At 44.1% G+C, this 20,748-nt stretch overlaps 1 long non-coding RNA gene across 1 annotated transcript in view; it reads left to right on the top strand.

The window, feature by feature from the left end:
- LOC138267365 (uncharacterized) overlaps positions 1–20,748 on the top strand; it is a 96,481-nt gene that overhangs the window by 9,920 nt on the left and 65,813 nt on the right. The gene's annotated exons all lie outside the window — the stretch shown is intronic.

Here is a 20,748-nt window from a genome sequence, read left to right as displayed (position 1 = left end):
GAACCCAAATGCCAGAGACTGAAGTCACCAAAACAGGGAAAAACTGCCCCCAGCGCCCTCCCTACAGGACAAAAAAGGGGGGGGGTGACAAGGTAGGAAGGAGGTACATGGCCTCCCGCAACAAAGAGATGGGAGGCACCCTCCGACCGAGGACCCCGATGTAGAAAACCAGAGCGAGTGGCTGGGGAATCAGGCCAGCAGGTCCCAAACTGAAACATACACCACCTACCGCCATCCCAGGGCCCGGGCCACTGACGGAAGAGGGGAACATGCCACTGACAGCAGAAAAACATTCCTAGGACTCCCATGCATACCTGCTGGATGGGGTTGTGGACCTGTGTGCTTGTCTTCGACCAATCTTCGCACCCCTGGGGGTGGAGAGCCTGTCATGGGGAATCCCCTGCCTGGGGCTCGCTGGGGAGGACAGTGCAGTTGCACGGGCACCAGCAGGCATCAGTCGCCTCCACCAGAGGGGACGGCAGGGCCCACACCAATCCCAAAGAGCCCAGAACTCCCAAAGGGTAAGCAAGAGGAAACAATCTCCGAAATTCGAAGATGAGGCTGTGCCAAAATAGAACTGGCAGTGGCAAGAGCCAAAGCCCGAGTTAAACAAAGGCAAAGAAGAAGAAACTAAGGCTGAACCTCCAAAAAGGACAGTAGAACAAAAAGACAATACTGACCCGAAAGGCAGCAGAGAGGGAGTGAAAACCATGACCAAAGACTGAGTAGCACAAAGATGACAGAATTTAAGGAGAGATGGAGGCCAGCAGGAGAGAAATTGAGAGCAGCCTCTACCGTACAACAAGAGGAACAGAGACCCTCATATGAGCCTGCGATATCCAAGGCTACCTAAGAATATACGTCCCCATAGCCAAGGCAAAAGCAGGGAACTCCAGAACAATATATATATTTGTTTTCAACGGAAGCAGGAGACTGCATGGAGCAAACCACAGTAGATGAACAGAACCTGGATGCGCACACCAAAAACGGGGTTACAGCATCAAGTACCCACCAACACACACACCTGAAGGGGCATATCAGGGGAAAGATGGCGACCATCCAGAGTGTCAGTCCTCATGATGTAAAGCAACAGAAGAACAAACACCAGGAGGAAGGGAGCGTCTGCAAAGCCTCAAGCTCCCACAAGAAGTGGAATGACCATGGACAGACCTGGAGATGCCAGTGGAAGGGACAGTGAACCCAACCATTAGGCCACATGCGACTAGTGTCCAAAACCACTTGTCCGTCAATGCAGGAGCACAATGGTGTTCAAATGCACTTACCGTGATCATTTTTTAATGTAGGGAGACGTAAGGACATATGATATTAAACTCAAAATCGGGGTGAAAAAGCTTTAAACCTGTCTCAAGGAAGAAGTGCGCAGCGTGTATGGCGACCTGGGCTTTTCTTTCAGCTGCATAAATTGCCATGTATTGGTGGCCGGTTGTAATTCAGGAGTTTGGTTTGGAAATCACTAATTGCATATTAAAAAGTCGCGGTTGGAAATACATAAAATGCATGTGTTAAAAGCTTTTAAAGAGCGCGTATACACCAAAATGGGTGTCTGCGAGAACCAGCAGAAAGGACAGCTGGATCAAAATATTGGACCACATTTAGCAAAGCGGTAAAACCTTGCCCCAGCAGATAGTAGGGCATCTTCTACTCCCGTCACCCTCCAATCAGGAGCAGCCTTCCTGTATTCCCACAGCAGCAGCCATTTTACTGTAGTCGGTTACCACCTCCAACGCCCGAGATTTGCCTCAGCAATCAATGCAGCATCCTTAGATGATGTCACTTTCCGTTGTCAACCAATCAGAAACAGCTGTCTGTTTTTTTGCCCCTTAAGCCTGTTCATTTTGGCCACTCAATATTCTCAAGGCCTGAGTCAGGTCTCAGCACAGCATTCTCAGCTTACGTCAGTCACTCTGCCTCTTTGGCAAATCACGCACTGCCTCCTTTGTTCTCGCTACAACATCCCTTTGATTTTGGCAAGTGACCACCCTCCAGACCCAAGTCTTACCAAAGCAGCCAGTGCGGCATCCTCTCTAAATTCATCATTCCGCCACAACCCAGCTAGGTTTAGCTGATGGCTAGGGCTTTACCTGTTTGGTCGAGTATGGTACTATGGCCGAAACGTTGCTCAGCTGCATCCACTTCATGCACCAGCAAAATACTAGTGCATCATGTGTTTAACACCCTACACTACCCATTCCAACAATCACACTCAAATCCAGGCTATCAGTTCCAACCTCATACACATTCCACTAATGACTAACCACCCACAAACTACCAAATATTCAACTCATGTTCAAGAATACACTCTTTGCAGTCCTCTACACCTCTGACATCGCAGACCTCATCATATATCACAGCCATGATTCATTCATTATCACAAAGGTTTGCCCCACAGAGTTATGCATCCTAGACGTCCTTCTCCCCAGAGTTTACCACATTCATTCTGTGGACCACACATACACACACGAAAGGGGAAGCTCTCACCATCATCCACAAGACCACCTAGCTCTGCACTGTACACAAGCAAGCAGCGGTCAGCATCATGGAGCTCCTCAAATGTCAGTTCCAACTCCCACAACTCACTACCACATTCCATCTTATCTATAAGCCTCCTGGACACAGCAAAGATTTCATAGACACTTTCTCAGGCCTCAACAATCCCTCATCTGCCTGACATGCCCACATCACTCTCATCTATGACTTAAACCTCTCAGACCAACACAGCACAAAGTAGGAGATGCCATCCTATACTCACAGACTATCTCAATATCTTACATCTTGTCATCCAACCAAACAATTCCAGAGGTAACACTTTCAATCTTGTCTTCTACGGTTTACTAACCATGAAATAGAAACCCCACATATCCCTGGACCAGACCAACTCCTTCTCCATTCCCTTAACCCTGCTTCACATCCAACCAGCACAGCAAGTTCAACACAAAAGTGAACAACTCTTCAGATCTTTGAAGTTTTTCTTCATCAACACCCATCATCTTGAACCTATCTCATGCTCTGTTCTTAACCTTCTTATATCCAGGGGGAACTCACTGAGGCAATCATGAGTTTTTCAATGAGTACTTCAGGAGTACAGTTACATGTACCCATCAATGCAAAACACACAAGTATAGTCCTGATCCATCTGCGCCCTTTTACACAAAAGAAACCTCTGACAAACAGCATACCATCTGATGACTGGAAAGAAAATGCAGATCCCCAGTGACCCTATACAACTGAATCCCTTCTGTCAACACCCAGACACAGGGCCAGACTAGAAACCCAAAGCAGCCCTGGCAAATTGTGTCAGACCAGCACTCTTAGGGTGCATAGCGAGCGAGCCTGACCACCACAATTGGGGTTGGGGAGGGTTCTTCCCCCAAAGAGAATTTGGGGAAAATGTCAGAAACGGTAAATTCTACAACAGATTTTTACTTATATATTCAATTGCATTAGTTTTTAAAGCATAGTAAATAATGCTTACAGTGACCAGGATATGGCAATCCTTACCGGGGCTCTTCAATGATTCTCTCTCATATATATTTCATTTGTTTTATAACACCACTCTTACCAGCGTAGGGTGCTGGAACACTTTACATCACACACATACAGAGACAATGAATCATCTGTGTGCAAATCAATGTACAGAAAATGTTACATAAGACAAAGGGGACTACAAGGTGTAAGATTCACGTCATACATACTGGTAAGCATTTTTTAAGAGTTCTTGGTCTTGCGAAGCATAAACTCAGGATTCAGAATGTTACACTGTGGTTAGGATTGCCTTTAATAATAATAATTTATTTCTACCCAAACAAACCATTTTAAACAAAATTAAGATCATCAAAGACTGGGAAAAAAACATAACTTTCTAACATGTACCATGCAGATGCATGCAATTCTTTGATGGCAGTTCATGGCTCACTGTGCTAGATTACGATTGTAACTTACGAATTGCACAGTAGTAAAATGACCTCTTTAACAAAAGCAGTGACTCACTGAGCATTGCACTTAAAATTCTGTACTGTGATCTGCATATTTCACGTTTTTTGCAGCAGGCATATAAACCCTCTGCACTACCTTCAATGAGTCAAAACGTTTGTACTGACTGAGTCAAAACTGCCACTAGACAAAACTCCGATCGCTCTCCAGCAGGTACATCTTGGCACTTTCATTGTTGCCTGAAAACTGTTGGATGAATCAGGAACTTTGCAGTGCTTTTAAAATTGCTGCACTGTTACAAAACCACCCCCCCCAATAACAGATGCAGCCCTCCACCCTTCCAGCCTCCCGGGGAAACATCCGATGCAAAGTACCACGAGTCCAGCCCTGCCCGGACACATAATTCCATCAAAAAGGCAAACACTATTACATCATGAATAAAATAGCTTAAAAAACTTTAAATATACATAAGTATCAGTACCAATTAGATTTTTGTCATTTTGGTGTTGAATAATGTAGAACAATATACTCTCTATTTCTAAATTAGTGTGGGATTTTTTTTGTGTTTTATTTTCACTTTATTACTGTTTAAGTGCTGCATAAATACTTTACACATTGCCTCTAAGTTAAGCCTGGCTGCTTTTGTGCCAAGCTACCAGGGGGTTAAGCACAGGTTACTTCAGTGACTTTATGTGGTTCACCTGACAAGGATTGTGGCTGTTGTATGAGTAGGGTTTCAGCCACCCCACACCCCCAATGAAAAACCCAATGTCTCACAACTGTCTTCTCAGAAAATCCTCAATATGATCCAGATCCTCTCACTACTGACACAATCCACACTAGACCTTGATGACCTCTCCAATTATTGTCTCATCAACCACCTACCCTTCAGTGGCAAGATCTCAACCCGTTTTTAAGTGCTGATGGGCCAGGATGCTCTGTGATAGGGTTGCTGTGACCTAGCTGTTCCTCATGCTGTTTTTCTAGTCTGGCTCAGTGCTGTGGTGGGCCATTAGGGCGGTTCTCTACCAGGGAAGGGAGGTGCTAGGCTGGGGACAAGGTAGTAAAGAGATGTACATTTCCTTAGACCTGAGTTGGGATGGGTGATGCTTTTACTCCAACCTAGGAGAGCAGACCTCAGTGCCAAGCAGCAGCACTGGGTCACAATGATTCTAGCTGAACCAGTTTTACTTTAATGGTGACAGGCAGACTGATAAGACTGGTATCTCTCTGCTTCCATGGCCAAGTTATGTATACAGCTTAACTCTGTCTCCCCCCGGTGAGTTGGCATGGTCTGTAGGATGTTATTTGTTAAGAAGTGTCACTGTTGCTTGTGTGAATCTCAGATTCTCCTCACTGTATTTGTGAGATGATCAAACTGTTTTGTGTTATGCACATTCTTCATCAAGGTTTGTTCGGAGGTTTCAAATTGTGCCAGAATAAGAGACCGGATGACTACATTTGAATGTGATTGTGGGTATGAATATAGAACATAATACACCTTCTTTTCACTCTAGTGCTGTACAGTTGAAAAAAGGATATGGATGTGCTACTATTTTTATGTTACAAGGCCTTTATCATAGATTTTGTAATTTATGAGCAAAAGCAGAATCTGCTGGGAAGAAAGACAGATATCTTTGAAGTCCTGGGCTTTCGGTTTCCCAGAACTTTTGTCTGTCCCACGCCAGGTGTCATTAGTTACTCTGGTCCTGGTTTTGTCTCTGCATTCTAGTGCCTGTAGGCCTGCAATTAAAATAGAGAAAAACACAACTACAAGAATGGTTTATCAAAGGGTCACTGCAATGAACACACTTTTACTATACAAAGTGTCATAGACAGAAAAAGTCAAAGAACACGTTGTGTCTGCACCCTGGGCCAGCATTGTCATTCAATCTGTGCCTAGGCAGCGTTGTAACTCTTTGAATTAAGAAGCCTACATCTTGCAGCCTTCAATTCCCAAACAATATTGGTATCAGAAGCTAATGATGTTTTTATACTTTATGACTGTATTTATGGTCCTGATGCAGGAATCCTAAAACTAAGTTAGCTGCCATTTTTCTGGATTAGCTGTAAACTGACCAGCCAATATTTTGGAAGGTCTAAATAAAACATGTCCCACAATCCACTTGTGAGGCCACTTTGGCTTGAACCACTTTTTGTTTACAATATTATAAAGATTACATAGGAAACATGTTCATGATGCCTTTAACAAGAAAGAGAACAGCCAGCTCAATCTTCTCACATTAGGTTTCTGGATGAGATCTACATCCCTGTCAAAACCCAAACTTACAAACTAAAGTAGATGGAACTGTGGCTGTACCCAGGCTATTAGTCTACGCGGGATCAGAGAGTGGGGTTGCCTACAATGAGGACTAATTAGCATCGAGTTTGAGAGCTTTCTGGGTCATCTGGTTTGCCACTGTTTTCTTGTATCTTTACAGGGAGTGCAGAATTAATGAGTATTTTGACCACATCATCCTCTTTATGCATGTTGTCTTACTCCAAGCTGTATAGGCTCGAAAGCCTACTACCAATTAAGCATATTAGGTGATGTGCATCTCTGTAATGAGAAGGGGTGTGGTCTAATGACATCAACACCCTATATCAGGTGTGCATAATTATTAGGCAACTTAACAAAAAACAAATATATACCCATTTCAATTATTTATTATTACCAGTGAAACCAATATAACATCTCAACATTCACAAATATACATTTCTGACATTCAAAAACAAAACAAAAACAAATCAGTGACCAATATAGCCACCTTTCTTTGCAAGGACACTCAAACTCAAAATCCTGCCATCCATGGATTCTGTCAGTGTTTTGATCTGTTCACCATCAACATTGCGTGCAGCAGCAACCACAGCCTCCCAGACACTGTTCAGAGAGGTGTACTGTTTTCCCTCCTTGTACATCTCACATTTGATGATGGACCACAGGTTCTCAATGGGGTTCAGATCAGGTGAACAAGGAGGCCATGTCATTAGATTTCCTTCTTTTATACCCTTTCTTGCCAGCCACGCTGTGGAGTACTTGGACGCGTGTGATGGAGCATTGTCCTGCATGAAAATCATGTTTTTCTTGAAGGATGCAGACTTCTTCCTGTACCACTGCTTGAAGAAGGTGTCTTCCAGGAACTGGCAGTAGGACTGGGAGTTGAGCTTGACTCCATCCTCAACCCGAAAAGGCCCCACAAGCTCATCTTTGATGATACCAGCCCAAACCAGTACTCCACCTCCACCTTGCTGGCGTCTGAGTCGGACTGGAGCTCTCTCCCCTTTACCAATCCAGCCACGGGCCCATCCATCTGGCCCATCAAGACTCACTCTCATTTCATCAGTCCATAAAACCTTAGAAAAATCAGTCTTGAGATATTTCTTGGCCCAGTCTTGACGTTTCAGCTTGTGTGTCTTGTTCAGTGGTGGTCGTCTTTCAGCCTTTCTTACCTTGGCCATGTCTCTGAGTATTGCACACCTTGTGCTTTTGGGCACTCCAGTGATGTTGCAGCTCTGAAATATGGCCAAACTGGTGGCAAGTGGCATCGTGGCAGCTGCACGCTTGACTTTTCTCAGTTCATGGGCAGTTATTTTGCGCCTTGGTTTTTCCACACGCTTCTTGCAACCCTGTGGACTATTTTGAATGAAACGCTTGATTGTTCGATGATCACGCTTCAGAAGCTTTGCAATTTTAAGAGTGCTGCATCCCTCTGCAAGATATCTCACTATTTTTGACTTTTCTGAGCCTGTCAAGTCCTTCTTTTGACCCATTTTGCCAAAGGAAAGGAAGTTGCCTAATAATTATGCACACCTGATATAGGGTGTTGATGTCATTAGACCACACCCCTTCTCATTACAGAGATGCACATCACCTAATATGCTTAATTGGTAGTAGGCTTTCGAGCCTATACAGCTTGGAGTAAGACAACATGCATAAAGAGGATGATGTGGTCAAAATACTCATTTGCCTAATAATTCTGCACTCCCTGTAGACACAAGAATTAAGATAAGAAGGTTGGACATCTAAGTAGATGACAAGTTGGATGTTATCTATGTAGGTGTAAAATAGAAGTTTGAAGGGTTGGAGCAAGTGCTCTGAGCAGTTACATTAATGTTTAAAGGTGTGGGGCCCACGGAAGAAACCTGAGGCACTTCCCATTTTAAAGTTTTTAGCCCACAGCATTAGTGAGGAATGGAGATTGCTTGGCTCTGATCATCTGACAAAAGTGCCTACCATGGCAGTGCAAAGCCATCACCTCCGACCGACTGCATACGTTCAATTAGCATGTTATGGAACAAAAGCTGTGAAGAGGTATAAATGTGTGAGGTTGACTCTTAGTGCCTCATCAAGAACATGAAACATGGCAGCAGATACCAATTTGATAGTGTGGTTAGGCCGAAACTAGTTCCATGCTGGGTGTGTGCAAGTCATGGCTATTAAAATATTTTGTGAGTTTTTTGTTGACTGCATTCGTAAGATCTTCACAAGGGAACAGAAGCAGTGAAATCGGCTGACAGTTTGACAGAACATTACTACCAACAGAGGGTTTTCTTCAATAGTGGAAGCACATTACCTTAATAACAGATATATCTTGATACAATGCTTCTGAGTCTGCTATGGTGTTTTTTCTGAAAAATGGAGAGGCAAATTCAGAAAACAATTGAGAAAACATCTTTTACCTAGGTGTCATTAATGTGTATCAAATACAAAGTAGATAGACTGCATTTAATCTGACTTTTGTAATTTTTGTACTCAGTAAGATAATTCTCTTTATTCAGAGGTTTAACATTTGGATGTCATTTATTTTGAGGTGTTTTAACTTTTTTATTACAGGTAATTCCTGTGTGCACCAAGGGACTGTCTTCCTGGCACACTTTTGAGAAATTTGTTTTCAGAGGAGCTACTTTCTTTAAAGTTGATATGATCCAAGTGCTGACAGTTTCAATGTTGCTATCATTGTTAACACCTGAACTCGGGGGACTCTGGGTGAGCATCAATGTAAAATCAAAAGATGTAACTGTCAAGTACTGGTCTTCTGCTCGACGATTGCAGGGTCTTCTTCTTTCACAGAAATAGACATCTACCGCCAGAGGTAGTTTCAGGCACCAAATTATACAGAAAGTCTAGAACTACTGCAGAAAATAATCCAGCCTGAAGGAGAAAAATCTAATAATCAGAAAAATCCTTCTAAGAGGCCAGGCCAATCAGCAGATAAAGGATAGTGAGTGGTGAAAACTGGAAAAACAGAAAATCCACAGGATCGAGGGAGCAACTAATGATTCAAGAACAATTGTGATGCAGCTAGACTTTGTAACTGATCTCCTTTTATAGTGAAACACAGGACATGGCATCATCCAAGGAGTTCAGCCATCTTGAATTGGGATCCACACATAAATATACTAAACAATAACACTTTCTGTAGAAATGTATAAAAACATAAGGAAGTATAAATATAACAGGGAAATATATATATTATGTTCCTGTTAAGTTGTGAAGAACAGAATTCCCTATAAGCTTATAGAAATGTCTCTCCTGCATGTAGCATTTCTGGAAGGCTTACATGCAGGAAGAGGTACCCCCAAATCCTTGGCGCTGTCAGACCGTGACAAGCGCAGATAATCATGATGGTGCTGGCTGGGACGCTGTTGTGCCCTTGGCCCACATCGAGTGACCCACCCTAGAGATAGCCACTGTGGCACCACCCGCAAGAAGGTAAGGACATTTTCTTTGCAGTAGCTATGGACCAGGAGCACATAGAAGTGGGAAGGGAGGGAGTATCTTTGGAGAAAATATTGACACATATAAACTAAAATGTAATGTCTGTATAATCAGTCCAGGGGAGATGAATTAAAGTTGGCAGTGATAACTTAATGAAATTGGAAAGAATTAAGTCATGGGTATGACCTGCCTTGTGCGTTTGGCCAGAAGTCAACAGGAAAGGACTGAATGCAGAAAAAATTACCACAAGTAGGCAGCTGCAGTTGACCAAATGGTATAGTGACCAGTAAGGATTAATTTAGAGATTTGAAAAGCTGGAGGGACAACTAGAGGGAAAATTAACTCCACAAAAGTAGGGCCAAGTTCATTGGCAGGGCTAGGTATGCACTACACATTCGTTAGAGAAGAAAGAAGTGAGCATATACAATTTCAGCCAGCACCTCAAGTAACTGAAAAGTCAGAAAGGGGATCAAGCAGACTACTGTTGTTGTAAGAGGTTTGCTGTTATCTTGTTCATGACCAGCGGCAGCCGACGCAAATGTCAAGTGGGAGGTCGGAGGGGCGTGGGGGGAAACGTTTATATATATTTTAAAAACGTACTGTTTTTGTTGTGCCGCTCATCTCCCGCCGCCTCCAACCTCCTTGCTCCTCTTGTGGTGTTCCACCATTCGCTGGGACACCAGCACACGCTCCCCAGGAATGATGGTGCTACTTTTATGCTGAACCAAGCATGAAAGCAGCATCAGGATTGGTCTGAGCGGCAGTGACTGTTGCTCCGACAGAGCCCTGCGGTCTGTGCAGTTTCTCCAGCCCGGCTGTTAAACACAGCCGGGCTGGAGAAATCTAAGTGCGCATGTGTGTTTGGCCGGCCTGAGATAGCCGGCCAAACACACATGTGCACTTGGGTGCATTTTCTCCTCCTTCCCCCTCCCACCTCCCGTGCCCTGCCCCAACCCTCCCTGTACTATGGGCTGAGCCAGCAGATGAAAAATAAAACAATAGTGCATTGCAGAGGAACCCCCCCCTCTTCATAATAGATAATTTCAGTGAAAAGGTACTTTTCTTCTTACTGAAAGGATTATCCACAGCAACAGCAAACACATTGACAGAAATCTTCCTGGGGTAGTCAGTCCAGTTATCTCAGTTGTTCATAGTCACTGGTTTTTAAGAACCTAGCCTGTAAACAGTTCCTGGAAGAATGTTCTTGCATCTGTTGGTATTTCAATGACACTATCATCCATCTACTACCCTAAGAACTATGCCCAAATTGAGCACCTTAACCATTTTTTATTGCAGTACTAGAGAAGTTTTGTTCGATGGCAGGGCTTGGATTGAGTGGCTGTTCTACAATCAGTGGACTGTGTGTATATTAATACATCACACTCTTCTCTTAATCCACTGTTTTTTTTCTATTTTTTGTATTCAAGGGCATTACCGGGCTACATTCCAATAGAAACATTTGATGAAACTAACATTGTCTTGAGTGTTGATAATCCCATTAATCTTTAACTCACCACACTTAACAGCATCCAGGACAAATGCTGGTTGACATTTTCATTGCATTTATGTTTGCATTTATATCTTTAAAAATATGAAACTTGCTTATAATATTTTGAGCTCTTGTATGTATATTAATTTAATAAAGTATTTGAAAAAGCATAGAGAAAATAAGTCAACTTAAAAAGAACACAGCCAATCATAGAATTACTCTAGATTCATCACGGATACATCAGTCAATCAGTCTGAGATGATTACATTTCAACTATCAAGTTTAGCTGATGAAGACAGTAAATATAATTGTCCTTTCTCAGGTCATCTAAGCTTTTAAGAGCATATAGCAACATGTCTAAAATTAAAAATGCTATACAATAGAAAACAACTAGCATCGTAAAAGAAGGAGTTACTCCACAGAACTTAGTCCATGGGTGTAAGAAAGTGGATTATTATTTGAGGTGAGCAGTCACCAAACGACACAATAATAACATCAACTTGTCAGGGTGAACCCCAAAGTCACTAAATTAACCCGAGAGCAACCCCCTGGTATCTATGCACCGAGCACGCAGACTTAACTTAGGGCAATACGTAAAGTATCTATGCAGTACCAAAACATTTTTAAAGTCAAAACATCAAACTGAATTAGAAGCCTAAAGTAAATTTTAATAAACAGAATCACACCTACAATTACAAGAATGTGTAGGAAAGGGGGTTTCTTTGCAGATGCCCCCCACACTTTTTGCCCCCTTTTAGAACTACTAGATGCTGACTCTGACAGTGCTGCTAAACAGACCCCAGTGCCAGCGATTTCCTTAAAAACAAGTTATGTCAATTTTTTTACAATTGGCACAGGAATTTAGCACCCCTGTAAGTCCCTCCTTGTAAATGCTACCCATGGTACCTAGGGTATGAGTACTAAATAGGGTCCCTAAGGATTGGTGCATAACTTATGCCACCCGACGGGACACACACACAAATTGCACACAACCTGCCACTGCGGACTGCCTGTCAGGGTGCAAGCCCTGAATGAAAACACAACACGGCACACACATTGTGTGCCATGCCAAAGTCACTCCATGCAATATAATACATGCGAGGACATATCTGCATGAGCAGGTATGCCCCTGGGATGCCTTGTTCAAATTCTGTACATTGCAAATGACCAGGCAGCCATCTTAAAGCATGTACTGGACACTGGTCAACACAAGTGACCCAGCTACATGATGGCTGCATTAAAAATAGTGGTGTTTAGTATCAAACACCTCATCTTAATAAATCCATACTGTCAGTATTGGTTTTGACCAGGCTGCCACCACAGATGAGTTTCTGACCCCCTGGAGGTGAGAGCCTCTGCTCTCCGAGGACAGAAACAATGCCTGCTCTGGCAGGAGGTGTTATCACCTATGACAACAGGATGGCTAATAAATCTGCATATCAAGGTCAGGGACTTAAAAGTCCCTGTCACCATTGGTATGTGACCCCCAGCTTCCCCAGACCTGGGAGAGGCAACCCCCTCCCCTGAGGCCCATTTGGCACCAGGACAGGCTGGAAAATTAGCAGGACACACCTCTAGGGTGACCAGCCTGAAGTGAACACGAAGTACGAAATTCCACCATCTTGTGTATGGTGAAATTAGGATTTATTTGACAGGGTGATTCCCACTCCCCACAGGAAGTGGTCATCTACAGGGTGTAGTGACCCAGGCAGCAAGTAGCTCATCAGCTACTGCCCTTCACTTCCCTTAACGCCCTTAAATTGGGTATTTAGGCAACCTCCTGATATGAGGACATCAGATTTGTTGGACTACGGAAGAAGGAGGACCGGAAGAGCTGCAAAAAGATAGAACTGAGGAGCGGGCCCAACCCTTCTGGCCTGTCTGCTGTCCTTGACAGTTGCACCAAAGACAACTCGTCCTGTAGCTGTTCCGCTTCCAGAAGCCTGGGAGGGCTGCCAGAACTTTGAGAAGTAACCAGGATCACCTGTGGAGTAGCCGAGCTGCTTCCCTGCACCCTGCAGGCTCCAAAGAAGACTCACAAGGATTTTGGACCCCCAAAACCCAACACAGGACAGCACCACTGCAACCGTGCTCCCTATTTATAGCTGAAATATTGTGTGCTGTTGCTAAATATTCAATGTACTCATTAAGGCCATGGTGGATCAGTGATCTGAAAATAAAAAAAATAATTACATTAATTTACACCAATTTTGGCACTCTGACGCCAACTGTAAATTTCTGTGAAATTTTTGGAGACATTTTTAGGCAGTCTGCTAAATGAGGATGTGAAACATACACACTAGTGATGATGAAATTATTTACCTTTTTTAATTCCTTGCAAGCTCGCAATATTCTGGTTTTTGGCCTCTGTTAGTTTGTGTTTCTCAAGCTCTAGTGAGTTCCACTGAGGGGTGTATAGTACATCGAAAACACACTGAAAAGTTGGCAGGACCTGAACTACGGTGCACTTCAGCAGAGGACGGGTAGATCCTACACCACATTTGACAGCTTGAGCTCCTAATCTAAGGCGGAAAACAGCTGACCACTCACAGCCTGCCCTTTAAAATGAGCGACACCCCAGGCTACAAGTTAAAACAGCAAGATCTGCGTCATCCCTGACACACATTAAAACAAGTTGCTTGAAGTTCTCACATTGCAGATAATGGGGAAATGTACTTACTGAATATGAATGAATTCGGAAATGTGCTCATAAATCGCTCTGACCCATGGCAAGGCACCATACACAATGTACCGCGCTCACGGCTGCTTTTTTTCCTGCTGTGCACATTTGAAAATTCACACTGGCCAATGTAGGGGAGGCTGCCACCCTTCCTGTGGTGCAGCAGATTATGACAATGACATTACATGCAGCGCACATTCTGACAGTTATCCACAGAGGCACTGTGCCCTAACGTTACCTGCTACTGTTCTGCGATCGCGGAGCTAGCAGTGGCATAGCCAGTGTTTACAGAAACCCTGAAAAGCCACCCGCTTTACTTGGGGCATGTCAGTTTACAGGGCTTCTGAGGCACACACACTCCCCCTTCTGCTTCCTCGCCCCATTGTTCTTTTGTTGCCTTCCATACCTGACTGCACCCAACTCTTTTTCAGCTGAGAGCGCTGGACAATGAGAGCACTGGCGCTAAGGGGCAGGCACCAGATCATTAAGTGCACTGTTCCATGGGGACAAACTCAGGTCAACTACGCACTCCTATAAATAGAAGCAAGACCCTCACACACCCAATGGGTGTCATGCTTCATCATTGGGTCTGCCCCTCGTTGGGCTGGCCCTGCAATGCCCGACGGGCCCCCCTAGGGGGCTATTTGCCAGAGTTCCTTTGATAAGTGCAGTTGTCAGAAGTAGGAATAGATTCAAACCTACAAGGAAAAATGAAGTACTGGAGGTGGTGTATTAAAATTGACCCTGGGCCCTCCCGTCAATCAGTTTATTGTTGCTAGGGGGTCCAGGTCAAGGTTAAAAACAGGGGGAGTGTCTGAGGAAATTATGTTCCTCCACTCAACCTCAACAGAAAAAGGGAAAAGAGATTTCATCCTTTAACCTTCATGAGCGGTCAACATGTTTCACGCCTGTATTGTCACCTACGGATCAGTCAGCGTTTCTTCCGGACCAAAAAGAGAAAAAAAATAATCTCCTAGACTTCACCTGGAGAACCTTAAATATGTGTAAAGTGTGTGAGAAGTTAAATAAATAAAAAACTTACATTGGGGGTCCGAAAACCCTAGTCAAAGGTTGACCTGAGGGAGGCAAAAGGAGAAAGAAAAACAATGACAAGATTAAATATATCAAAAACCTAAACATCTGTGCGGTGCCAGAAACCTCAGTGATAACATGCACACACGTTGTGAGCAGATGTATTGTCTTTACCATTCACACTACCCGCTAATCAAGGTGCAAGCAGCAGTGTCAATGTACCCATTGAAAGGATCTGTGTAAGAATAATGAGCTTAAAATTCTTACTCTCCTATATTAAAGAACACGCCCCTTGGGAAATGCAAGCTGAGGGACTACCGCAGAGCAGAGGTAAACAAAAGCTCAGAGATAAAAATACATAGAGAAACAAATATTGTATGGCATCAACTGCTGGGAAGTACCCAGACTCAGAGCTAAGAGTGCACACATTGAAAAGAAGGGATATGGTATCATCAATAGAATCCAAATGAGCACTGAGTGTGAAATACATTTGTTGTCCTTTGGTCAGTACGTAGTGCTGAGGATGAGGTTACAGAGACCAAAATGCAGACCGTGTCAAATCAAATGGAAGATTACGGTAAGGTAACCATTGAGGCCCCGTAGAAGGGTAAATAGACTACACATAGGGGTGGCGCTCCGACAAGGGGCCACATGTTCTTTATATATCATGAATCCCCCCATAAGCAAAAGGAGATGTTGATCAGATAGAGATCATTATGGATGGATCACCAGAGTAGCGAGCAAATTGTCAATAAGGTGTGAAATATGCCGGCACCTCAGAAATACCGTCATGCCCACAATAAACATACATCTATACAAATTAAACAATCAGTAAACTACCCAGTACCCCACATGGTCAGGTAAAGGACAGTGTCAATCAGGAACCAGTAAATATCTAAAAAACAGGAACCAGTATACCCCGCCAGCAACATTAGAGGGGCAGTAAAAAAAGGCAAGGGGAGAGAGATATGCTGCTACTTACATTTTCTGTACATAGTCCCAACGTCGAGACCTACCGGGCGGCCGCAATCCCGGAAGTGGAAGGGTTACGCAGGCCGCCGTATTTACATCATTGGCGTTTGTGCATATAGAGGCAAGGAATCCCCATTTGGGTGATCGACTAGATCGTTAACCACCCTATGCTGGAAGTGGAAAGAGGAGCGGGAGGGAGCCATAGTTTAAGTTAAAAAAAAGAAACAGTGACCTATACAGACAAGCAGGCACTAGCCCAGGGGCCAAACAATAAGGTGACCCTCAACGCATGGATATGTGCGCGTGGCTATTCATAATACCGTTTGCACTATGTGTGTATATGTATATGTGGGTTGAGGGAGGGGGGGAGAGGGAAGGGGGTGTAGTGTGGTCAGTTTTACGTATATTTTGCGCATTAGCTTCAGGCCTTAGGCCTCTGTGCACTTTGCCCTAAATATATTTTATTAATTTGCTAACAGCTTAGAGCCTCTGTGCACTTTACTCGAAATGCTTTCTATTAGGCTTCGTACTTTTATTTTACAGAATAGCCAGTTCTACGGTGTTGTTTTTTATTCATATCACACTGTTTTGCCTACTTCAGCACTGGAGTTCTTCATAACATATTCACTCTGTGCTTTAGTCAAGGATACAGTCTGGTACATTGCCGATAGACGTGGTAGGAGTCTAGACTTGCCATTCCTGCGCAGGAACATTTTGTGATCACGATGACATGTTAGTTATAAAATCACTTCCTTGTCCCAATACATGAAGAGGGAGATTCCGACCAGGGAACCACAACTAGACGCTGACTGCCTCGTTGCAGATGCTGAACCAGATCACAGGCCTTTGCTCAGGTATGAGTGTGTCCGTCTCCCTAGTGATACAGAAAGGCAAGCTGAAAGCTTAACATGCTGTGCTCTAAATAGAACAAGCAGAGGGAGAGTAGAAACCGTTAGGAATTATGATAGCTTTATTTCTATGTTTTACTCTCCTGGTTACTATATCAATCCTACTATGTTGTATTGTTCTGGTTATTGCGGCTCACGCCTTAATATCTAAAATACAGTCGTTTTATTAAAACATTATATAAAACTTATACTGTCTTTGTCATTTGTATATGAGACCATATAGTGAATGAGAGAGTTGGTTTGGATCTGAGTGACCACGACTTCCCTGAGAAGTTCCAAAGATGTCATGCGCTCGGCTGCCCAATCATTTCTTCCCCGTGGGAGAAATGAGGCACTGCTAGTTAGCCGGAGCAACAACCGGATTTAGGGTGACAGAGTTCCTTACACGTGGGTCAGACTCAGTCCCCCACACCGTTATCGATCCTGCTGCCTAGAAATCCAGTAGTCTCATTTAGGATAATGAGAGCCCACGCGACATGGCGCCGCCAACGTTTGGTCTGGCTCTAATGTTTGGGTCCGACTGACTCTCTCGGTCTCGTATATATTTTGACTCCTCGGTTCCGTATGCGGAGACGTCCGTGGGGCTGAGGGTTTCCGCCACCACAGGTTGGGTACATCCTATTACTTAGTGGTTGGTTGTTCAAGCTTGAACTTTGAAAGGGAATACCCCGATATTGGTGTGCCTTCTCTGTCCTAGAGCTATTATTGTTATACTAATGGCGAATCCAGTTGTAGTAAATATACCGCTTAATATGCGATTTCCGCTCACGGGTCATCTGATAGCACATGGACTGACGGTCCAGGGGGGTCCGGTCACTTTTGTGGTGGACGCCCATGCAGCCTATAGAACAGAACTTTTTTATTCTTGGGTCGTATTTCCAGCAGCTGATGGGGGTACAAATACTTTTCACGAATATACTGTTGCGAATGTCCCTGGACAATACAGGGCTTATGCATACTTAGAAATACCTTTATCTTATCAAGAACACCATAATTGGCTTGATGGCGCCCTCCCACATTCAGTAACACCAGTACGGTTAGGTCCGTTGAGTAATGATGGTCCGACCTGGCCTTTATTGGCTACATATACACCATATCCTGGAGTGGCAAATGTGACAGTGGCTGAAGTGCGTCGTTTATATGTGGAATTAACTGCAACGTACAGACGATTAGTTCAGTTTGTGATGCAGACATTAAATACTAATGCAGCGCGTGCTGCTCCAGCTCATCCACATGCGGTGGTGCCGGGAATAAATCCGGCCACTGTACACTCTGTAATGGGCAAGGTACCGGCTAAACGTGAGGAGACTCCATTTTGGCTGGCGCAAAAAATTAATACGCTGGAAGCAGTATTTCCCCAAACGGGACCTCAGGATAAGCATAGAATTTTGATGATGTGTTTGCCGTATGGGATGGTTCCTACGGTGGATCTTTGTAATACTTGGGGCACGGTGTTTGCCGCTCTCTATACTACAGCACACGGTACACCGACTTTGGCTAATTTGCCGGAGGTGCTTAAACAAATTCAGGATGAATATGGGGCTGCCCCTGCCTTGGATTTAGGCATGCAATTGATGGGTAATTTTGACGCGGTTTCTTCTATTATTTTGAGTAATCTCAAGGGGGAGGCTGTAGCACTAGCAGTGCGAATGCGTCTTCGGGACGTTCCGCAGATTAATCAGGAGCGGGAACTTCCGAGAATAATAGCTGAAACATATTCTAGTATTGGTCGTGATAGCCTAGGGGCTCGACCGCAGAAACCATAATTGCAGGGTAAAAATAATAAGGATAATTCTAAGCAACAGCAACCTGAGGGTGCGAAAAAGCGCTGGGATAAGAAACAGCAAACACCTAAGAAAGATGGTGGGCAGTCTCCGCAACCGGAGACCCCACAAAATAAGTATAATCTCAGGAATAGGGATACCTTGAAGACGCCTGATAGATATCAATATACTGATACGCGCCAATCTCGTTCCTTTCAGGACTCCTCGGAGAAAAGAAGTGAGAGAGGTGGGCGGTCAGAGCGGAGGACGGAGTACGTGAAACCGAGACAGGATTCACAACGCTCAGCGGAGGTTTCTATTAAACAAGAAGAGAAACCGCTGCAACAAAAACAGCAGTTTAAAAAGAAGAAAGTGGCAGCAGTTTCAGTTAGACATGCCGCTCAAGAAGAGAGTTCTCTTGACGAACAAGACATGGGCTTTAGCGCTGTTAGACAGCGCGGCAGAGGTCACAATAGTTCGCCGGAGTCTTCTAAAGCATCTGGAGGCGAAAGCAATTGATGACTTCATACAAGTCGAGACGGCGGATATGCGAGTCTCTGATCTTGATCAAGTATATCTTGTGACTCTACGATTAGAAGGGGACATTGACCGCGTTGTACACGCCATCTTTTGGGACCATATGGTGAAATCATATGATGTCATGTTGGCCGAACAAGATTGGCCACCTGACTTTGTTCGCGACTGTCCAGTTGGGGAGGAGGTTATTGCGCCTTCCTTTTCACCACTTGTTCCGAGAGAACTAGCGGAGTCATATGGTAAATCATGGGCTCTAGCACAAGCCCCCGCCCTATATAGAAATAATGTGGGGTGGGATAAACAATCACCTTATCATGTCATTCCCATTAAAGGAGAACCTCAGCCACAGCCGCAATATCCTATTAAATTTGAAGCAAGGGCATCGGTTCGGAAAATTCTTACACAATTGGAGTACCAAGGTGTGATTGAGCCTTGTGTCTCGCCGATGAATAATCCCTTATTTCCGGTTGCTAAACCGGACCATTCCTATAGGATAGTGGTGGATTACAGACATTTGAATAGTCATACACGCACATATGCTATACAGAATTCACATAGCGCTGCGCTTATGAATAATATAGTGCGTAAAAAATACAAAACAACCTTGGATATCTCGAATGGATTTTTCTGCCAGAATATAGCACCCGAAAGTCGGGACTATACCGGTTTCAGTGCGTTTGGCTCTCAGAAAAAGTTTTGTCGTTTACCTCAGGGGTATAAGAATAGCCCAGGACTGTTCTCGGCTCGTGTGACTGAACTTCTGCACGAGTTGGACCCTGAGGCGTTATCATATGTTGATGACATTTATTTGACGGACGATGAGATTCTACAACATCTCAGTCGCGTATCGCGCATTGTTGTGGGTTTTGCTGATATTGGTTATGAGTTTAATTTTAAGAAATCGAAGATTGCCTTCCTCAGTGTTATTTTCCTGGGATATGAGTTATCGAGTGAGGGCAAGAGCCTGGCGCCACATTTTTTGGAGAAATGTGCTTTACTGCAGCCTCCTAATACGGTTCGGAAGCTCCAGTCTTTGTTGGGGTTTCTGAATTTTGGCAGAACTTACATTCCTGATTATGCTACACGTATAAAACCCTTATATGAACTGATTCGCCCGAATTTTTCAAGTAGATTTTGGACGATTGAGCATACACACATACTGCGAGAGCTGCAGAATGATCTCTTAGCGGTTAAACATTTACACACGCGGGACAATAAAACTCATTTGGTCATCAGGGTGATTCCTGGGGCTGTTGGATTTACGTATGTCACCTTTAATGAAGGGGAGACAGTCCCGATAGCATACAAGTCCCACTTGTATTCTGCTGCAGAACAACGTTTTGCACAGACTGAGAAAATTCTCACTGCAGTACAGATGGCTGTGATCAAAGAAAGACCGCTAGCCCAGGGCCAACGCATTATTGTCGTTTCCCCAATTCCGGCCTTGGAGGCTGTTACAAAAGCGAGTGTTCCTAATTCGAAAGCTTTACACCCGCGGTGGATACAATGGGCTACGTCTTTGACGGCCACTGATGTGGATTACATATTCGACCCTAAGCTGCAGACTCAAGATTTTCTTCAATATGAAATAGAGTACCCGGTTCCTGCTGGCACATTACCTATTGACCAATATGAAGTGGTCATGTATACTGATGGCTCTGCGCAACCGGCGGTAGGGACTAAACAACAGTATTCTG

The sequence above is a fragment of the Pleurodeles waltl genome, chromosome 12 (assembly GCF_031143425.1).
Source record: "Pleurodeles waltl isolate 20211129_DDA chromosome 12, aPleWal1.hap1.20221129, whole genome shotgun sequence".
NCBI classification, from domain to species: domain Eukaryota; kingdom Metazoa; phylum Chordata; class Amphibia; order Caudata; family Salamandridae; genus Pleurodeles; species Pleurodeles waltl.
The sequence above is the reverse complement of the archived record's forward strand: the minus strand, read 5'-3'. Positions and strand labels throughout refer to the sequence as shown.